General features: G+C 40.8%; 1 protein-coding gene across 4 annotated transcripts in view; it reads right to left on the bottom strand.

Annotated features, from left to right (window-relative positions):
- Rapgef4 (Rap guanine nucleotide exchange factor 4) overlaps positions 1–20,038 on the bottom strand; it is a 285,813-nt gene that overhangs the window by 88,050 nt on the left and 177,725 nt on the right. Inside the window, exon 1 of one of the 4 annotated variants that reach the window (XM_076928903.1) lies at positions 15,888–15,905. The exons of the other annotated variants lie outside the window; for them this stretch is intronic. The gene's annotated coding sequence lies outside the window, so the exon portion shown is untranslated. Of the gene's footprint in view, positions 1–15,887; positions 15,906–20,038 lie in introns of those variants that run through there. 4 annotated transcript variants of the gene reach the window in all.

Genomic DNA, 20,038 nt, shown 5'->3' with positions numbered 1-20,038 from the left:
CTCTCTCACACACACACACACACACACACACTCTCTCTCTCTCTCTAACTACTGCCTATGGATCAGGATGTAAAGCTTTCAGTTACTGCTCCAGTACCATGACTGTCTGCTCCCCACAGTGATAATAGACTAAGCCTCTGAAACTGTAAGCAAGCCCCCAATTAAATGCTTCCTTTTATAAGAGATGCTTAGTCACGGTGCCTCTTCACAGCAGTAGAGCAGTAACTACAACAGCCTATTTACTTCCGTTCTTATCACAGGTCCCATCGTGTCTGGCTTTCAGTAGTAAAAATTAGAAGGCATGTTAAACAAGAGAGGCTTCAGTTTGAAGCACAAACCAAACACTGGAATTTAGATGTGATACAGAGTTTTGAATGTTCAGACAGGAAGTTTAAATTAGTAATGTAAGTTAACTATGAAATATTATCCTACTGATACCACTGATGAAATTATATGCAAAATGCAAAAATGCATTGGGTGACATAACTAAACAAAATGGCTTCCCCACCATCTCCTACCACCCGCCTACCCTCACCCCCAACACACACTTGTGTGAATGCATGTACACACACACACACACACACACAAACACACACACTGCTGAGTTTAAAGAAACTGTTTGAACTTGTAACTCTCAAACTTAGTATTTAACTTTCTGCAAGTCAGGACTACAGGTAGTTAATTTCTGCAGGCAGGGAGATGCAAATGCTAAGAAAAAAAATCCAACAAAACTCTACAGATCAATAGTTCTGCAAAGGAAGACCTCCGTGAGCTCAGCAGCAGAATTAAAGAACCACTAGAGAAAGATCCAGTGATTGTGTGCACAGGTCAGCAGAAACCTTCCCAACCAAAATGCAAAGAGAAAAAGATACTGTCCCGTGTCCAAACCAAGAATATCTAAGCATGCTGAGGCAATTTCAAAGACAAAGCACATATGAGATTAAAAACACACATGTACTCGCAATACCACAAGAAGAAAGCAAAGAGAGTAGATACCTTAATAATGACTTAGATTCTCTCAAAAATTAATGACAGATACCACACTACAGATCCAGGAAACTCACAGAACGCCAAACAGAACAAAGGAAAACAAACAAGGGCAGCAACATAAAAATCCTGCACATGGACACCTCAAATGCACTCTGTAGAACTAATACAGAGCAGATGAGACAGCCCAGCAGGTAACGTGCTTGCTCTTCAAGCTCGATCACCTGAATTTGCCCCTAGGAATCCATGTAAGGGACAGAATCCACAAAGTTGTCCCCTGGCCTTCACACATTCATCATGACACGTATTCATCTCTGAACACCCATCACGCATATACATGCAAACACATATACACGCACAAATGCACACGTACGTGCACAGTGAAGGAAAGAAAAGGTCAGCTTTCTGAGACAAACAAACACCAAGGGAATGAACTGGCTGCAGCCCTGTCTGCAAGAAATAAAATGCTAAGTTGGAGAGTTACAAATCCAAACAGTTCCTATGGGCTTAACAGTGTGTGTGTGTGTGTGTGTGTGTGTGTGTGTGTGTGTGTGTGTGTGTGTGTGTGTTGCAGTGGGGATGGGAGGAGAGGGTGGGGAAGCTATTTTGCTTAGTTTTCTTATTTCTTACAAATTGGCCCAGATTCTCTTATACAAGGTACCTAGGTGTATTCCCTTTGAGTGATAGGAGATAAGACATATTATCAATGAACCACAGCACTCTACAAATACCAGTCATGTCTTCTCATCCCTCATAACTGTAATTTTTATGGAAAGATAAGTTCTGGAAAAGACGACCCAAACCGCTTTCCTTCCATCTCACAGATCTAAGCCTTGGCTCTTCCATCATCCTGGCTTCCATTTTGAGCAATTCGAGCAACAAATTCAAATCTGGGAATTGTCGTGTGCTGTGCACTTTTGGGAAGCAGAGACCATGACTGAGGTCCACATTGATGTCCGGCATGTCTAATGAGGGTTACTTATTAATGGTAAATCTAGCACCATTATAGTCTCAAATTTAAGTCTGGGTGTGGTAAGACACTGAAAGTTGTAGCATTTATTTAACATTTAAAAATACGCCAGGTGGGTTAATAGCACAACAGTTAAGAGCACTGTCTGCTGCTCCTCCTGAGGTCCTGAGTTCAGTTCCCAGCATCCAAATGGTGGCTCACAACCATCTGTAATGAGATCCAATGCCCTCTTCTGGTGTGCATGCATACAGGAAACAAATAAATCTTTAAAAAATTTAAAATGTGCTAGGCATGTGATGTAAATATGGGAAAGATGTGACTGAGACTCTACCCACACTAAATCTAGGCTTCAAGCTCCTGCTCAGAATGTTTCCAAGGCTGCAAGTGATTTGCATAACATGTTTTAGAAAATCTAATTGGGCTGAAATGCTAATTTAATTATCATCCACAAACTAATATGGAAATATATATGATCTCCCCTACTCTTCAACACAAATGATATACACATTGGCCTCAATCCTGTGTTTATCACTGAAAATGAGTCTTCAAGAATTTTCACACCAGAACGTAAAGGGCTGTCTCAGCTGGTTTTGCACTTGTGTGTGTGGTTTTTGTAGCTGTGTGGCAGCCATTGCACAGAAATGGTATGATTTGTTTTAACTATCTTTTATTGATAGTTATTCAGAGTTGTTAACCTGAGTTTGGCACACATATAAGAAGAGATAAAGCCAATGAGAAATTATGGAATATTCTCTTATCTCTGTGTTCTTGAAAAATCCAGGATTCTACTGTGGGGTAAAATATGGTTTAAAAAAATGATACAGCAATAGCAGTGAGTATATTATATGACTTTTAAAAGGAGAACAATACAGCTGTAGCAAACAGATTTGCGCAAATCCTTCAGATGCCTTTCACAGACTGTGATAACAAGTTTCCAAAACTCTACTTCACTGCACACTTTGAATGCAAAGAAAAGCGGTACACAGAGACAAGACAGTCAAAATGAGAGTGTACGGTATTTTTCTGGTATTTTAGTGCTTTGTCTTTCTTTTCACAGCTCATGTAACATCTGCTAAAATATAGTGGATGACCTGTGTGACTAAAATGTTTTCTTGACATTAATGGTAAGGGCAGTCATGTAGAAGACACTGGAAAAGGTCAGAATTCTCTTGGCCCAAAATACAAGTATTTTAGGGTTGATAAGAAAATAGTCTTTCTAATTGATGAATTATTACTAAGTACAACCTGTCAGCAGCCCAAGACTACACAAACACTGGCGGAGAAACAAAACCGTGGCGATAGTATTCATGAACTCAAGAATTACATAGTTCAATGCATCAGTCACTAGTCTTACATAGGCATTTATATTAATTAACATGTAAAAATTCAGATCTTAAATCTCATGAGCTACATGCTCAGTGCCAGCTTCAGTATGTGCTGTGTCCCAGCCATAGTCCTTTCTTGCCTAGAAACTGTGATGTTAGCTTTCGAAGTCTGCATGTCTTCATCTCCCCATATTCCCAATCATTCTCAAGTCTATAGCTAGTGCATCCTATAAAAAAACACAGCTCCGATGACATTACTCTGTGAAATCCAGTGATCTTACTCATGGTGCAAGCTGAACTCTATAGGATGACTTTATCTGGCTCCTGGCTGCTCTCTGATCCTCTGTTCTCCACCCACCCCTTCCCTGTTGCTCCCACTCCTCCTTCTGCCTAGACACACTGTTCCAAGTTGATCTCTGGCTCACACCCCATCAAAGTCTTCGTTCAAAAAAAAAAATAATAATACCTTGCCAGAAAGGATACTCTGCCCATCCCAGAGGATATGACACAGTACTACCCTATGTATAACAACAGATGACATCATATTCTGTCATTTTAATTTGACGTCAAATGTGCAAATGTCAACTTCATGCATATTTTAGAACATTGCTACAGCTGCACTAAGCGTAACCCAGAAGAATTCAAAGAGGACAAGATTCTGGTAAACGATGCTAAACTTGGGTTGGAATCCTGGTTTGGGGCAACAAAATTCTTAAGAGTAAAATTGGTCCAGTTGGGGTACATGATGGAATGCTCTGAGAAGCTATAGCAACTTAACTGTACATGTAACTTTTCTCATCCTTGGAGCCTTGAAGTGTATAATCGACGAACTAGATGAAACAGTTGAGAAACCCACTGGAAAAACGGGTGTGCATTCCTGTTCTTTGTTTGTTTCCAGGGCTTTCTGTTTTCTCAGGTCTGCCCAGGGGAGCCCTTTGCATTTCCCAAAGCCCTGTTTCTGCACACATTCGATGCTTGCACCATAATTATTTATGTGTTTATTTGGCTGAATACTAAATGAATCCCTTAAAATTAAAACCATGTCTTTGTTATCTTGGAGTCTCCGTGGCACTGTATGTGAATTTCTCATTAAATATTTATTGAAATGACATGGAGAAACCTCTGGGGAGTGTTTACCTGATGGGGGGACGAAAAGAAAGGGGAGAATTTTCCTCTTTTTGTGTCTGAAATTTCAGTCCTACTCGTCATGATGGAGAAGGCAAGCCCAAGCTTACTGTCTGACAACACTGACTGACACCATCTCTGCTCCCTTCCTAGACAAATGTCTCTTCGTCAAATCTGTAATGAGGCATTTTGCACTGGGAATAAGAACCATTGATTTCAAGGTAAAACCTCTGCCTTTCCTTTAGATTGAAATATTCAATCCTTTAGATTGAAAAATATTCTAGAGAACAGATCATCTTAGAAACTGAATGCTATCTTTTTTTAAAATCATGTTCTGCTTTTTTTCCCTTATAGAAACAAAATCAGTTTTTGAGTTTTTACTGTTTTGATAAAGATTTTGGGGGCACAGTTTTGAGAATGTCATAAAAGTGACAGTTTCAGATGCAACATCCAAAATTCTCCTTATAATTTCATTGATGAACAGACTTCTGGAAGTCTATTTGCAGACCTTAAACCTGAACAAACATATTTTTAACTCTCTAGAAACTGACTGGTACATAAAAAAAACCAACAGAACTGTAGACGTACATTCACCAAAAGCCATGAATCAAGATATCCAGGCAACGTTGTTCACAGCGGTCCACTGCCAGCAGAAAGCATGACAGGTTCCTACACTGGAATGCTAAAACAATCTACAGCTGCACACACACACACACACACACACACACACACACCAAGCTCAGAGGTAGAATGGTACAGAAGGCAGGTGACAGATGGCTTTCATTGATACAAATCCCTGGTCTCTTAGAAGACAGGACAGTGGGGAGATCCTGGAGGGAAAACAGGGGCTGGGCTTCAGCAGCTATAGCTCTGCTCTGCTTCCTGTTCTGCACGGTGTTCACATGACAATGGTTTTGAAAGGGTACTGACCTAATTGAGGTACGCACGTTCTTTCTATGAATATATTATGTTTCAATAAGGAGTTAAAAAAAAAAGTCTGCGACAGAACAAGAAATCAACTTGAGCCGGGTGGTGGTGGCACACGCCTTTAATCCCAGCACTTGGGAGGCAGAGGCAGGCAGATTTCTGAGTTCGAGACCAGCCTGGTCTACAGAGTGAGTTCCAGGACAGCCAGGACTACACAGAGAAACCCTGTCTCGAAAAACCAAAAAAATAAAAAATAAAAAATAAATTAAAAAAATAAACAAAAAACAAACAAACAAACAAAAACCCAAAAAAACTAAAGAAAGAAATCAACTTGATCTCATAAAACAAGTTAGGAGAGTATGGGGAGTGTGTACTGTGAACTTACTGTACAGGTGAGAGACACTCTACAACAGAGTAGGCACTGGGGGATTAGATTTCACATTTGGGGTCCCTGTGACCCTGAAGGAGGGCAACCGTTGTTCTACAGCTCAGAGGGCAGCAGTCTGGGACCTAACTTCGCTTTGAGGAGTGGCCTGAAGGAGAAGAGCATGCACATGTGCTTCTGTGCATGGAAAGCATCCTCCTCTAGGGTACCACCAGCATGCTTCACGGAAGGAGGTCCAGGATGCTAGGCTAGAGACAGCCTGGCTGGCCACATGGCATTTTTTAGAAATATTTATTTACTTGGTGCTGCTGGTGAAGTTTTAGAAGTGCTCACTTCAAATATCTAGCACTTCTTGTTTAAGGCACAGTGCTACTCCCAAGGACAACAAATACGTGAAAAACAAAGCAAAGGGGATATAAAAGTTAGCATGTAATTAAATGCTTCCCAACTTTACACTGTCACTGGCTATCTGGCTAAGCATACATATTCTAGCAGGCTATACTATTAAAAAAAAAAAACGTAGTAATGTATTTTGTTCACTCATATATTTCTTTGTGAATATCATCTGACTACATTCTTTTCAGACTCAGTGTTTAAGAAACTAAGTGACTTGACTCTTAAGAGAGAGACAATTTATCTACAGGCTTCTGAAGACAAAAGTGGAATCTGTCTAAAGTCTTCGGCTAATGCACTAAATAGGAAATAAATGTACAGGTGAGAGACATTCTATAGTAAAGTAGCATTGGGGTTTAGATTGAGGACTGGGGAAACTCTGAGACATGTTCTTAAGTAAGAAATGGGCAGCATGAAAATGCTTTCACAATTACAAGTGATTAGTCCTCACTTGTCACCAGTTAGTGACATTGATCAAATGCATGTGGGGCTTCCCAAGGTCAGAGCGATGAGCAAAATGTGACCTCGTAGAGATCACAAAATTGTTCTCTTAGAGATCCTTTCAACTAGGCATGGGATTCACTCTATTTTCAAGCAAGGGTGTAACCATATATACATAATATGTATATATGTATACATATGTACATATATGTATACATAATCATATATACATAATACATATACTCATAATCATTTATGAGTTAGTGTTATGTAAGAAGGAAGAATATAAACATATAATCCTTCCTTCTTATATAACACTAACTCATAAACAACTTCACATAGCACTGGAGATTCTTTTAAATGAGAAATTTCATTAATTGTACGCGGCATAATTTAATAGTTCTCTTGTCACTGTACCTTATCTAGCTGAACTCTATGGAAGTATCTTACAGAGACAGGTTTATGCTGGTCAAGTGGGAGGGGAGAGTGACAGCTGGCCTGGTGGCTCAAGGAAGCCTTCTTGAATGGGGAGGGGATCCAGCTGCTTTTAGCAGAGCTTCCAGAACAGAGGAAGCAGAATGGAATTGCAGACCGAGCCGGAAGTCACACAGGTAGGAACAAAAAACACCAGGCTTCCCTCTTCTGGCTGATGTGCACATGGGTGTGGAATGAGGTGAAACAAAGCACTTGAAGACAGGATATGCAAAAAACCTTGTTGCCTCAATGCTAGTAACGGATACTGGAATGTCAGGTTGTGATCACAGTAAAGCTTATTAATTTTTGGGCTTTTACTTTTTTCCATTTCAAAATGGTACATCTACATCAGGAAGCAAAATATTTTAATCTTATAAAGCAAAATATTATTATTTTAGGATCTAAATATTAATCCTTCTGACTAGATAGGGGGTTTGCTCTATTTTAAAATGAGGTATAATCACTCTAGATAAAATTTTATATTTCTTCCTTCTTACATAGCACTGTTGTAAAATACTTGAGTTCTCTAAATTTATTTTAATGAGAAAATTTTGTTAATATACATTTGTTAAATATTTAAAATTTGTTAAATATACATGGCATAATTTAAAGTTTTTCTTGTCATTGTGCCTTTGAGAAGTTTTTAACAATTTGGTACTATAAATATGCTATATGCTTAGGCCAAGAGCTTCTGTCACCCACTCACTGGGGGTTACCCATTCACTGGGAGTTACCCACTCACTAGGGATTACCCACTTACTGGGGGTTACTCACTCAGAATTGTGCTTAGGAGTGGAACACTAATATCATGAGTGAAGGTTTGGAGACCTTGGCAAACTGGGATGCTTTTACAGAATACTGCTTTGGATAGGTTATTTCTTCTGGATGGACCCTTAGGAAAGTGGTCTATCTTTGGCTTCTTGAATAGAGTCATTGTATATTAAGATTCATAAATATTAATAGGAACAAATTAATCAATTAAAACAAAAATTTCCAACAAGAAAGCACACACTTTCCTAGCATGTAAATGCATCCTATCTAAAATGCCCTTGGCTATTATTTTAATAGCCTTGTAATTCCCAACTGGGAAAGGTAAAATAATTACTAAAAAGAAAATGGGATTCTTTGTCCTGTACTTTGAGTTGAAAATAATGCACTCAATTGCCTTTTGTACAGTCCTCTGCATGGTGGCATATTTATCTGTATTGATTGGAAATTCTAAAAGAGCTTTTTTTTTTCCTTGCCTAGAACAATCTAGGTACAATAAACACAACCTCGGGACAAATATAAGAACACACAAACGAGTGACTCTGATAACCTTTAAGGGTTCGAGGACCTGAGAGCAGAGTGCATTTGATTCACATTATACAAAATTCTTGGAATAGTAAAGGCCTATTAATGTTTTCAAGAAACCTTTTAAATCTTTACAAAGCTCATCAAAACAAAAATGATCAAAGCCCTAAAAGCACACCGTATAAAATATGAAAGCAGCCTGGAACAGCTGCAGATGGCATAAAACACCAAGTCCATGCAGCCTGGAACAGCAGCAGACCGTGTAAAACACCAAGTCCATTTGTGAGCTGGCTCATAAACCACAAAGGTCCCTAAACACGGCCCTTTTGCTTTTCTTTTAAACCATCAGGTTGTAGTAGTGCAGACAATGCTTTCAATCATGTATGCACTCCGAGTACTTTCCAAGCCAAAGAAGTAGTCCAGAAACATTGGACCTTAAAACCTGTTATCACCCATGTATGCTTCTTCCTTCCTCCTGCCATAGTTTTCTAGTTTCCTGTAGTATGCAGAAAAAGAAGGGGGGGGGGAGAGTCTCCAAAATGTAAAGTCTTATTATTACTAGAGAAACAACTAGCCAAGGGAAATGTAAACATACTTCAGAAACCAAGCTGCATCTACCTCAAGGTTGAAGTTTTGCTGTGTCTTTGTTTTTGTTTTAGTCCAAAGTCGTTTGAAAGGCGTTAGGAATACTCGGGACATTTGCAAACACAATGAAAAGGAATCAAATGGCATTGCGATCTTTCATCTACTAGAATCGTATGGACTTTGGACTGTGATAAGTACAGATTTTCACAGCCACTCGGGTGGGATGTGTTAATCTCCACAGCGCCTTGATTAAAGCCTCCGGCAAGACTGGGGTTAAGCACTGCAGGGGTGTGTGAGTAACAGAAAACACCAATGACCTTATGCCTATCTGACTCCCTCACCCAAAGCCCCAGAGGCTGGACTAGCATTTACAGAGTGGAATCAGAGCAGGAAGGGAGTCAGGGTTTGCTGAGTGAGCGATACTGACTTCTCTGAGTACTTGCCTCAGGGTTTTAAGACTCCCCATGAACCTTATTTCTTGCTCTATCAAACTTTGGAACTACTACAATTCCCTGGTTTGTGCAGCCTAAACTTTTTTTTTTAAATATGGTAGGCTTCATTCTAAAGCAAATCTTAGCCAAATAAAGACAGCACTGCTAATATAGCATTGTCTTACCACTTAAACCTAAAAGGATTTCCAAGAACTGAATAAGTTTCATTCCCCCCACCCCTGGCAGTGTGGCTCAATCCAGAAAGCAGGGTGGCCAGCCACAAAGAGGGTACTCAGCCACACAGGAAGGAAGGGGAGGGCAGGCAGCTCAGACATCCACAGTTCCTCTAAGAGGGAGGGAACCCCGCTCGGCGTGATTTGATCTTTTACGAAATGTTCTTATTTCAAACCTGTGCAAGTCAAATGCCCTCAGGTGACTTACGGTGCCTGAAAACACTATAAATAACTGGTTTGGGTTTTGCTTTTTTTTATTTGGCAATATCATTGCTGCTTTTATTCAAGTAGCAACTTTGAGAGACATTTCTCTCTGGATATCATTAGGAGTTTAAACCTGTGATCGTAACCTATTGTTGAAGGCGTGCACGGGAATCTTTATGAGGACACACAGCAGAGAAAACACAAGACAATACAGTTCACAAAAGAACTGCTTCCAGGTATGTACCAGAATGTGGGTTCTTTCCCCAACTACGCATGTTCAACCATTCTCAAATTTAAAAGCAGACCTGTACACAAACAAAAACTGAGGTGAAACACAGAATCTTCAGTTTTCTTATCTGATGCAGGGTAGTCAGGGAGGGGAGGCCATTCCATTCTTCATAGCTAACCAAAGAGAACATGTCAAAACAAAGCAATGTAAACAAGCAGAAGAGAAGGAGAAGGCAGGAAGTTGTGGATTAACCCATAAGATGCTGTTCAGGACACAGGAAAGGGTATGAACACTTACATATTAATTTTTGTATGCGTGTGCTTCAAGCCAATAACTGAATACCAACAACACTTTGATGAAAGGGCTCTGATTAGTCCCATTTCACAGATGAAGAAACCGAGGCAAGGAAAGGTTAAGTCCCTTGTGATCACCCTTCTGGCATTTGGGTTACATATACTGCCTTCCTATAGCAGCTGAAAGGCGTAGCATTCCCAACAACACATCTAGGACCCAGACATTGGCTTATAACAGACTCTTTTGAGTCAGAGGAAGAATGAATGATTTGGCAAAATGATTAATTATAAAACTGGACGGGGGAATGTATTAGGAGTATATTTAGCTATAGCAGAAGATGGTGCTCAAAATCAAAACACAGTGAAATAGTCATGGGACAGTGGCACTGAAACTAGAATAATTTACGGAACAGTGCCAGACCTTAGCACAAAGAATAAAACAGACATCTGAGGGTACGTGATGATATATGAAGACACCAAATGAATAATCACGGGAAAGATGCAAATTACCCTGGAGGAAGAATTCTAAATACGTATGTTGCTCTTGTGCTATCAAGGACTTGGAGAACAGTTCACTGTTCCCTTAAAAGTTCACCATGGGTTGTGTATACTGACATCTTTCCACCGTTGTATGCAAAGGCAGGACACCTAAGGACAGTGACCTCACAGAGGAGAAGCCTGGCAATCACACCTTAACCAGGTGAGCAAGGTCTGCGGCAATGGTGGTTGGTCATCCTGACACGGCATGTTTTGATATGATTAGATACAAACTGTCCACCTCTGTGCTTCCTCCCTGGAGGCCAGAAAGTGAGGAAAAGACCAGATAAATCCCACTTTGTATAGTGGGGGGGGAGGGGGGCACTACAAAATTCTTGATGAGCAATCTATGATCCAGTCAGAAGTTATTAAAAACAGAAGGTCTTAGGTAACAGGCAAAAGCCGCCCAGAGAGGGGATGATTAAATGCAGCGTGTTATCTTAGATGTGATCCTGGAAAAAGAAAGGGACATTCAGTAAACATGAAGGAAGCTGGGGGACAACTGTCAACAGAGGCGTCCTTAAGTGCTCCACGGGAAGAACTGCTGAGCCAGCTCCATCTTGGGAAAATCAGCCTCAGGGGTGAACGGAGGTAAAGTCATTATTCTCTATGAAGGAGAGCATGGAAAACCTGTGGGTGGCGCACCTGCTCTTCCAGGTCTGAAGGAAGCTCCTCAGACATAGTGATGCCAGAGAGAAACTAAAAACACCAGGGGAAACTGGAGGGAAGTAGTCAAAAATAACCCTGAAAATGGGGTAATACGGAAACTAACTTTGACAGGATACACAGATAACATGTAAACGTGTATAAAAAAATGTTGAGAGGAAATCCCTCCTCTTGTATGACTCAGTCAATATTGAGTACTTTAGAAGTCTTTCTAAAAACTTAATTGATAAAGATGGGCAAGAAACTATATACCATGTGAACATATCTATGTGTGTGTGTGTGTGTGTGTATGCATTCATGGGTGTGTGACATGTGTGTATAACATATATGTGCTATGTGTGCAAGTGTGTGAGGGCATGCACACCCAAACAACCATGTGAAGGCCAGAGGACAGCTGGTGTCTGCTCTATGACTCTCTGCTGTGTTCCCTTGACACAGGCTCTCTCACTTTGCCTGGAGCTAGACTGGCAGCCAGGAAGCTTCAACCACGCTCCTTTCACCATCCACCACAGCACTGAGGTTACATGTGTGCATGGTCACACTCAGCTTCTTATGTGAGTCCTGCTGATTTGAACCCAAGTCCTCATGCTGTGTGCAAAAAGGCTCTTATCTGTTGAGCCATCTCCTCATCTGTGTGTGCTTGTGTGTGTGCTTGTGTGTGTAAATGCATGTGTGTGCTAAGTGGTGGCATTCATAGGAGTTGTAAACATAGTTTTATGTTTTCCAGTATTCAACATAAGCTCTCATACTTATGATCAGGAAAACACTGTCTGGCCAAATCCACTGTGTTGCTTCACTTCACTTTAGTCTCTTAGCAGAAACATTTTCTTTAGGCACACACTACAGACTCCAGTGACTTCATCTGAATGTAAATTTGGCTCCCAGAATTTAATGACTTAAAAATCAAATAGATTAAAAAGAATTTGTAGAGTATTCTAGAAAAACTGGGGCAAAAAAAATGTCATACTCTGTTTCAGCACCAACATCCAACTCGCTTGAAGACTTAACAAGATCAACCCTCTTAATCTCCACGCCACACATGTTCAGAAGTTAGCGGGAAGGAAACGGTGGTTCTGATTGTGTGGTATGCATGAGATTTCTAAGCACAAAACTTACTGCAATCAAGGCTATTGCAAAATGTCATGTCAACACTATTCTCCTAAGTGCTCCTGTCCCATTTCTTTATAAGCACGGAATGAAGAGCACCCACCAATGGGGTATTGATTGCATTTTGATGTTCTGAGTACCTCAAACCAAGAGGGAGGACCCAATTCTTAGTTGTCAGCTAGATGTGAATTCTCAGTAGTAAGAGATGGGGGCAGTGATTATTCCTCTGGTTTCCCTTTTCCTAGCTACAGAGAAGAAACCACAGTCAAATCATACTCTCATTAGTTGGCTCAGAGTTTTGGTGGAGTCATGTGACTCACATTAGCTCAATCAGGGTGTTTGCACAAGGTTTCCTCACAGCAGATGCTGGGGGCAGGGGAAGAATGAGAACTACTGGGGGTCATATTTCCAAGGCTTCCAAAGCAGCAGGAAGCAGAGCCCTGGGCTCCTGTTAGCCCCAAACCAGTTCACATGTTCTCCTCCTAGAGACCCAGGCAGTCAGCTCCAACTTTTACTCTTGACTGCTTTTAAAGTGGTCGGTTTCTGTCTCATTCACATTGAAAGTCTAGAGCTACAGAGTACAGAAGTTTGGTGGCTGCAGTCTGGTGTTGAGGTAGTGTTTGGTGAATAACCAAACTTTTTTTCTTCGGAGACCCTCAGCTTGCAGGGTTGAGGCTCATATGGTGGATATTTTTATATTTTGCCATTTTTCTCCCATCTCTGTCCTACCACACAGAACACACATAGAATTGTGCATTCACCTACCTGTCTTTCCCTGCTCTATGGAGTTAGGAACTTATTTTATTGCACTTTGATAGCCTAGACTAAAGTACATGGCCTGCACAACACATAGTAGGTGCTTTGTCAGTGTTAGCTAATTGCAAAAGGATTATACAAACTATGGTTATTTTCCTTATGACTATAGCATTAATTCACTCCTTGAAAGTTTATTAATTGGAAATATGCAAGCAGGCTAGAAATTTAATTTATTCAAGAAAAAAAGTGGTTATTAACTCATGTAGTAGTGTAAGAGACTGTAAAGAGAATGATTAAACTAATTAAGAAAATAAATTGTTTCAAGCAGGCCATAACCATTTAGTATCACCAATTCATACAGAAATAATTTGTGGGCCAAGTTTCAAATAATAGTCCTCTACCTGTTCATTAAATAAGGTCCCTGAGGATGTTTATTAAGTAACACTTTGTTAGCTTGGTTCATTTGTTATTTGCACTTGAAATATTCCATAAATTAGCCTCTTACTAATGGGAAAGGTGACACCTGCAGTTATACACAGTTTGCTCACAAACATGAATTCTCTTAAAATATGCAAAAATATAATAATGGAAGAAGCAGACGTAATAAACGTCTGGCTGATTTGTGTCCCATGTGTTGTTTAATTTCTTTCAGATATATTTCATTACATTCATTCACTGGGCAAATGGTTTTGGGTATAAACCCTGGCATCTACCTTCCCATTATTTTCTGATCAAACATTTACTGTCATTAACTGTCGACTGGGCATAGGTAGAGTGTAGAAGTCTAGATCGTCCCATTTCCTGGAATCTACCTTGAACTGTGACCTAGAACCTAGTTCCTGAAACCCATTCTTACCTCAGCTTTCCTTTCTCAGCCAGTGGCAACTGTATCCTTCCACCCATTCAAGCGGAAGCCTGGGAGTCAGTCACTCTGACAGCTCTCTCCCGTCCCTCCTAGTTCATTCACCAAATAATCCCCCAGAATCAGTGTCTAAATCCCCGCTGGAGGCGGTGCTGTGTGTTCCCCTGCAACTGCACCCTCCTCACCTGCAGCTCCCCACAAAGCACCAAGCTGGTTTCCTAGGAGTCACAGAACTTACATATGCTATTTAAATTATTCCCATTCCCATCTGCCTATTTATGCAAGTGAGTTTCCCCAGTTCTTAACAAGGATAACAACCAAAAAAGAGTCACAAAACTGGTATCACACCCCATTTCATATAGCTATCTTAGTTCTTTTGTTTTGAGACAGTGCCTTAATGTGGGCCAGCGTGGCCTTGCGGTTTAACAAAGGATGACTTTGAACCCCTAATCTTCCTGACTCCATCTCTTAAGTGCTAGGAATACAGGTGTTTACCACCATGCTGGATTCCTAATCCACTTCTTAATAAGCATCTCCAAGTCACCCAGGAATAAGTTTGCAATAGCAATGCATCTTAATATTTAATAATAATAATTACATATAAAATAGTCACATTGTTTCTATAGTTGTACAGCTACTGAAGACTATCACTCAGTCAAGAAGAAAAAAAATTGCAATAAAAACATTTGGCCATCAGAAAAAGTTAAACAGGAAGACTTATGTTTCAATGCCGGCTAGAAGATGCTATGTATAACAGGGTGGCTCCTGGGAGACTTCCAACCATAACACACATCACAGTCTGAAGCTTCCAGGTTTATCCTGGACAACTAATAAATACCTGGTTAGTTCAAAGGAAAGAAAAACCAACTTCTATTTTGTAGATGACAGTTATCACTGTGTTCAGTCACTGTATCTCCGTGTTAGCAATATTCTGATGCAACCATATAGTCATCCAGCCTAGGATGAAACTACATTACAGTAAGATAACATTCTCAGAATGTGACCTAAAGGAGAAAAGGAAACAGCACTGTCAGCAGTAAAGAACTTCCGGTATGTTTTAAATGGTAACAGGTCACGTCTCACAAGGCTTAGCTCACATATAACAGGGTTAAGTGAGTATAAAGACCTGCTGATCAACAGACTTGATCCCCAGGAGTGCTTGTCTGCCTTATGAGAAGGGAGCTCTGCATTCTGGAAAGTCGAACATCGCCAGCAGGATATAATTGAACTATAGACATTCACATATGGATAGATGGATAGACGTGTTGTCAACGTGGATTAATCTGACTGTTCCTAAGACCTAAAACTCTTAGAAAATAACATTAACTATTAACATTCTCATTCAAACATATTGTTTTCTATAACTCACACTTCAATGTGAGAAACGCCACATAGAAACTCCACTCAGAAACACGGGAGTGACCACCAGAGGGAGCCCACGTGTTTTTCTGAATATATAAAATATCAAAAAGAGAAAAAGCTTACAAAACATAAAAGTAGAAAGTAGAGGGAGAGGGGTTGCAGTCTTTTCAAAGAATGTCTTCTTGGCTGGCAGATGCATCTTGATTTTACATTACAAATCCCCTCACTCCGCAGTGATCTATCCCAATGCTCTGACATTAAAAAAGATTAGACGAACATAATCTTTTAAAAAGTTCACATACCCTAAAGCTAGAAGGTCCAGGGGGAAGTGCTCTGATAGCATCCATAGTTCTTGCTGTGCCCCACGAAAGCCTTCTCCAGCTTTTCTCAAAGTTTCTGCTTTCCTTCTCTATTCTGGTCCATCTTTGCGGTTAACTGGGGAAAGGCTTGGGTGTGGTTTCCTCACTTGCTTTGGGATCCGGCTATCAAATTACAGCACTTGGTGTGACTTGGGATTTTTTTTTCCCTTCTCCTGTCTGAGCCAAATGGTGAGGGCATTAAGAAGAATGACTTTCCATTTGTCATCTCGGAGTCTCCCTAGAACTGAAGACTGGACCAGGTTCTAAACAGGAAGATAGAGAACCTCCACCAGGAGTTCTAGAACTGAGCTCATGTAAGCCAGACCCAAAGGCCCAGCTCAGCTGCCCCCAAGCTAGACAGATGTCCTAGGACTGAAGGTATCCAGACAAGGGCCTGGTCTTAGCTACCTAACGTAACAGTTTACATTTCATAGCATTATCAAACTGTGCAATTCCCCTCTTATTAGACTTTTTTCCTGGGGTCTATTGAGGACCATAATCATCCATCTGCAAAAAAACTGAAACAGAGTTTCAGTTCATTATTGATAAAAATTAAGTATCAAGGACACAAACTTTGATGAAGTTTTATTTCTGGAGACATGAGTCCCAATCTGTGAATGTCAAACTCAATCCTATTGATATCATCTGAGATAGAATTTTTCTGTCTTCCTTGCCCTCCAATTACAACTGAAAGCATGTCAGAATGAACTGAATGACTTAGCCTTCTTTTCCAAGTTTCTTTTCAAAGTCTAGATAGGATAATTGTATAATATATGCAAATAAATTAGCACAAACAAATTGAATTCTACAGGGTTAGGTCCTTGGCTGGATGCTGTTAGCTTTAACGTGCTTATTATTGCTTTCAGATACAGACTCACAAACATTATTATCAAATTTAGAAATGACACCCAATTGGATGGGATGGTTGACAGTTAGGAAAACTGGATTAAAATTTAAAATGACCTTGATGGACAGAGAAGGAAAAAGAGGGCAAAGCTCAATAGAAATCTTCACAAAATAATTCACTCAAAAGATGTCGGGAAGCAAAGACAGGAGCAGCAAGCAAACACTGACTGAACAATTAGACAAGGGGCTGGAGGTTAGAGTGAACAATAGGCTCCAGGGATGGCAACCTAGTTCTGTCACTTTAAAAAAGACAGCATGATTTTAGGAAAAGCAAATGGGGAAATTGTTAAGCTAATTCCCCTTCTAGATACAAATTAGATAGGTCTAGGAGAAGTATTGCTTGGCCCCAAACACCTGTACCTTAGAAGGTAGGTTTGGAAGGCAAAGTTTTAAAATTTAGGTCTGATGACATTAGCCTCATTAGAGAAAGTTTTCACACTCAGCTCCTCTGTTCATGTAATGCTCGGAATTATTTCCCCTTCTACTTGGGTATCACTTTTTCTCCATGAGGATGGTCTGAGCCTCCCCTCGAGCCTCCTGCAAGGCACTCTGCCCGGCCACACTGCATGCACTTCCACAAACCAGACACCAACCAGCACTGGGCGAGGATGCTTCTCAACCCCTGACCTGGCATGAACTACTATGGTCTCATTCTATAGATGAGGAAGTGAGCCAAGGAGGAGACTTAGAGGCTGTGGGAGTTGGGACTTTTTCTAAAGGCTGGAGAGCTCTTAAGGCCACCCTCTGCTGCCCCATGGGCACCCACAGCATCCTATTGTGTCTGGCTCCATCTGGGGCTGTGCTACCCAATGGGAAGCACCAAGTTTTATTTATTTTCTATAGACTCATACAGAGCCTGGGGCTGATCAACAATGTGTGTTAAATTCAGAGTTTTGAACAAGTAGGTAATATAGTCGATGGATATTTCTGAGTCATTATTTGACTGAAAGAAAGTAGAAAATAAAATTATATTGTAAAGAAGAAAATTTAAATAATATTGAAACTGGCACAAACCTGAATCATAGTACTAATAGTGACTGGGCAGGTTTAGAAAATGCAAAAGAGTAGAAATAATTACATATTTTTGTACATACTTAAATTCATATGCATGTGTCTGTATACAGTATGTGCACATCTATGAATACTTATCAACTATTGCAAATATGATTTTCCCTAAAGGCAAAGAGAATTAATTTTTTAAAAAAAAAAATCTATCTGTGGACTCAGGAAAGTTTTCTTGACGTGGAATTCAAATTCTAAATGGTGGGGGCTGGAGAGATGGCTCAGCAGTTAAGAGCACTGCCTGCTCTTCTAGAGGACCTGAGTTTGAGTCCCAGCACCCACCTGGCAGCTCACACTCATCTGTAATTACAGTCCCAGGGGATCAGATGTTTTCTTCTGGCCTCTGAAAGACCAGGCACATATGTGGCACACAGACATACACGCAGACAAAACACCTATACACGTATAAATAAGTAAATAAATAAGCATTTTAACAATAAATTATAAATGACAGTTCTAGATTGGTTCGTCCCATGTGAGAAAAACTGCTTATTGTCCTTACCATAAGACGTATCTGCAATTTTGTCATAAGTTCTCACAACAGAAATGATAAAAACTCAACTACACCAAACCTAAAAGGTGCTAAATCTGAGTAAGCTGAGATTACTCCAGCCACCCACAGTGAGGATGAAGACTCTTTGCAGTACAAGATAAAAGGTTTCTACGGACATCAGGGCAGGAGGTGTCCCCGGCTGCCCAGCCAGGAGGGTAGTGCTTTAGCGTACATATGACATCCCAGCTAGTGATGGAGCTATTCCCAGCATCAGAGTCATCCAGCAGCCTTATCTCACGACAGGCCATTTATCAAAACGAAAGCCGGAAGAGGCTGCTGGCAGGAGGATGGGAGGGCTCTCAGGACTTTGTCATTAGAATAGTTATTATTCTGAGCATTTAAGCCCTACACTACCCGCTTACTCTGTGATCTCCTGCCCACATCAAAATCTACTCACTGAAAATGTTGCAAGGATATTCTCCGAGCACAGTTCAGTGACAGAGGCACAGCGGATCTTACCTGCACCATACAAGCTCTATGTCAAGATATTTTAAAGACCGTGAAGAAGCATGAAAAACAATCCTCAGACAGACAATAATATTATAAAAATCTATCTAAAATATAGTAAGGCACCACCCAGGATAGCCCAAAACCTTCACCACACAAACTCACAGCCTGCAGGTACTGGGGCCCAATGTGGAGAACATTCAGATGCCACCGACACCTGGTCTAACTGATGAAGCATCCAGGTTTCAGTGGTTCCCTTACATACCTACCACTTCCTATTTAGACAAACAGCAACTACAGACCGTCTTAAAAATTCGACCACCAGGCCGCCACCGCAGAAACCGGAGAGAAACAGAGGAAGAAACACGACCGTCCGCTTTTATAGCAGGAGAGGAGGGAGGAGAGAAAAGGCACAGAAAAACCCCACAAGGACATTCCTCCCATAAAACACATAACTCACAAATACAAAAACAAACAAGTCTTTAGAAGCCGGAGAGCTGAGGTTGTCCTTGGCACCTCGGCCATGAAGTCACTGGTGTTTTCTGGGAGGTGGGGCAGAGGAACAGCTTGGCTGGCTGTTTGGGCTACCTTCCTAATAGGCCAGTTTTTAACATAAGTATTTACACACCATACAAGTTGCAGGGGCCCAAGAACAACCCAGCTAAATCTAATCTCCACTCTGGCGATAAGCAATTTGCCCTTCAGAAAAGGCAGGCTCAGGATTTTCTAAGGCTTTAGAATCTCATCGTTTTTTCCTCTGTGAGAGCTCTCCCTGCAGCCTGTGTCAGTCACGCCTGCATTCAGGTCACATTGGTGCTGGGTAGAGAACTGGTTAAGCCACAAAGACCCCAAGTCAGAGGGAAACGTCTACAGAGGGCAAGCCTTAAACCCGGGGCAGGATGTTCTCACAGGCTCTGGACCTGTTGCAGGCATTTTATAAGCAGGAACTTTAAAGTGTGCTCCACAGAAAACCAGGTGATCCCAGCAACTGTGCCGAAGCTGCAGTGGGAAGGGTCTACCTGGTTTTAATGAACTCTCTGAAATGTGTTTATGACTTAAGTTTGTATGGGGACACACACTTTCTTTTCTCGTCATCCAGCCCAGGATTGCATGAACACAGTAAAAT

Source organism: Arvicanthis niloticus, chromosome 2 (assembly GCF_011762505.2).
Source record: "Arvicanthis niloticus isolate mArvNil1 chromosome 2, mArvNil1.pat.X, whole genome shotgun sequence".
NCBI classification, from domain to species: domain Eukaryota; kingdom Metazoa; phylum Chordata; class Mammalia; order Rodentia; family Muridae; genus Arvicanthis; species Arvicanthis niloticus.
This window is presented reverse-complemented; position numbering and strand designations above follow the sequence as displayed.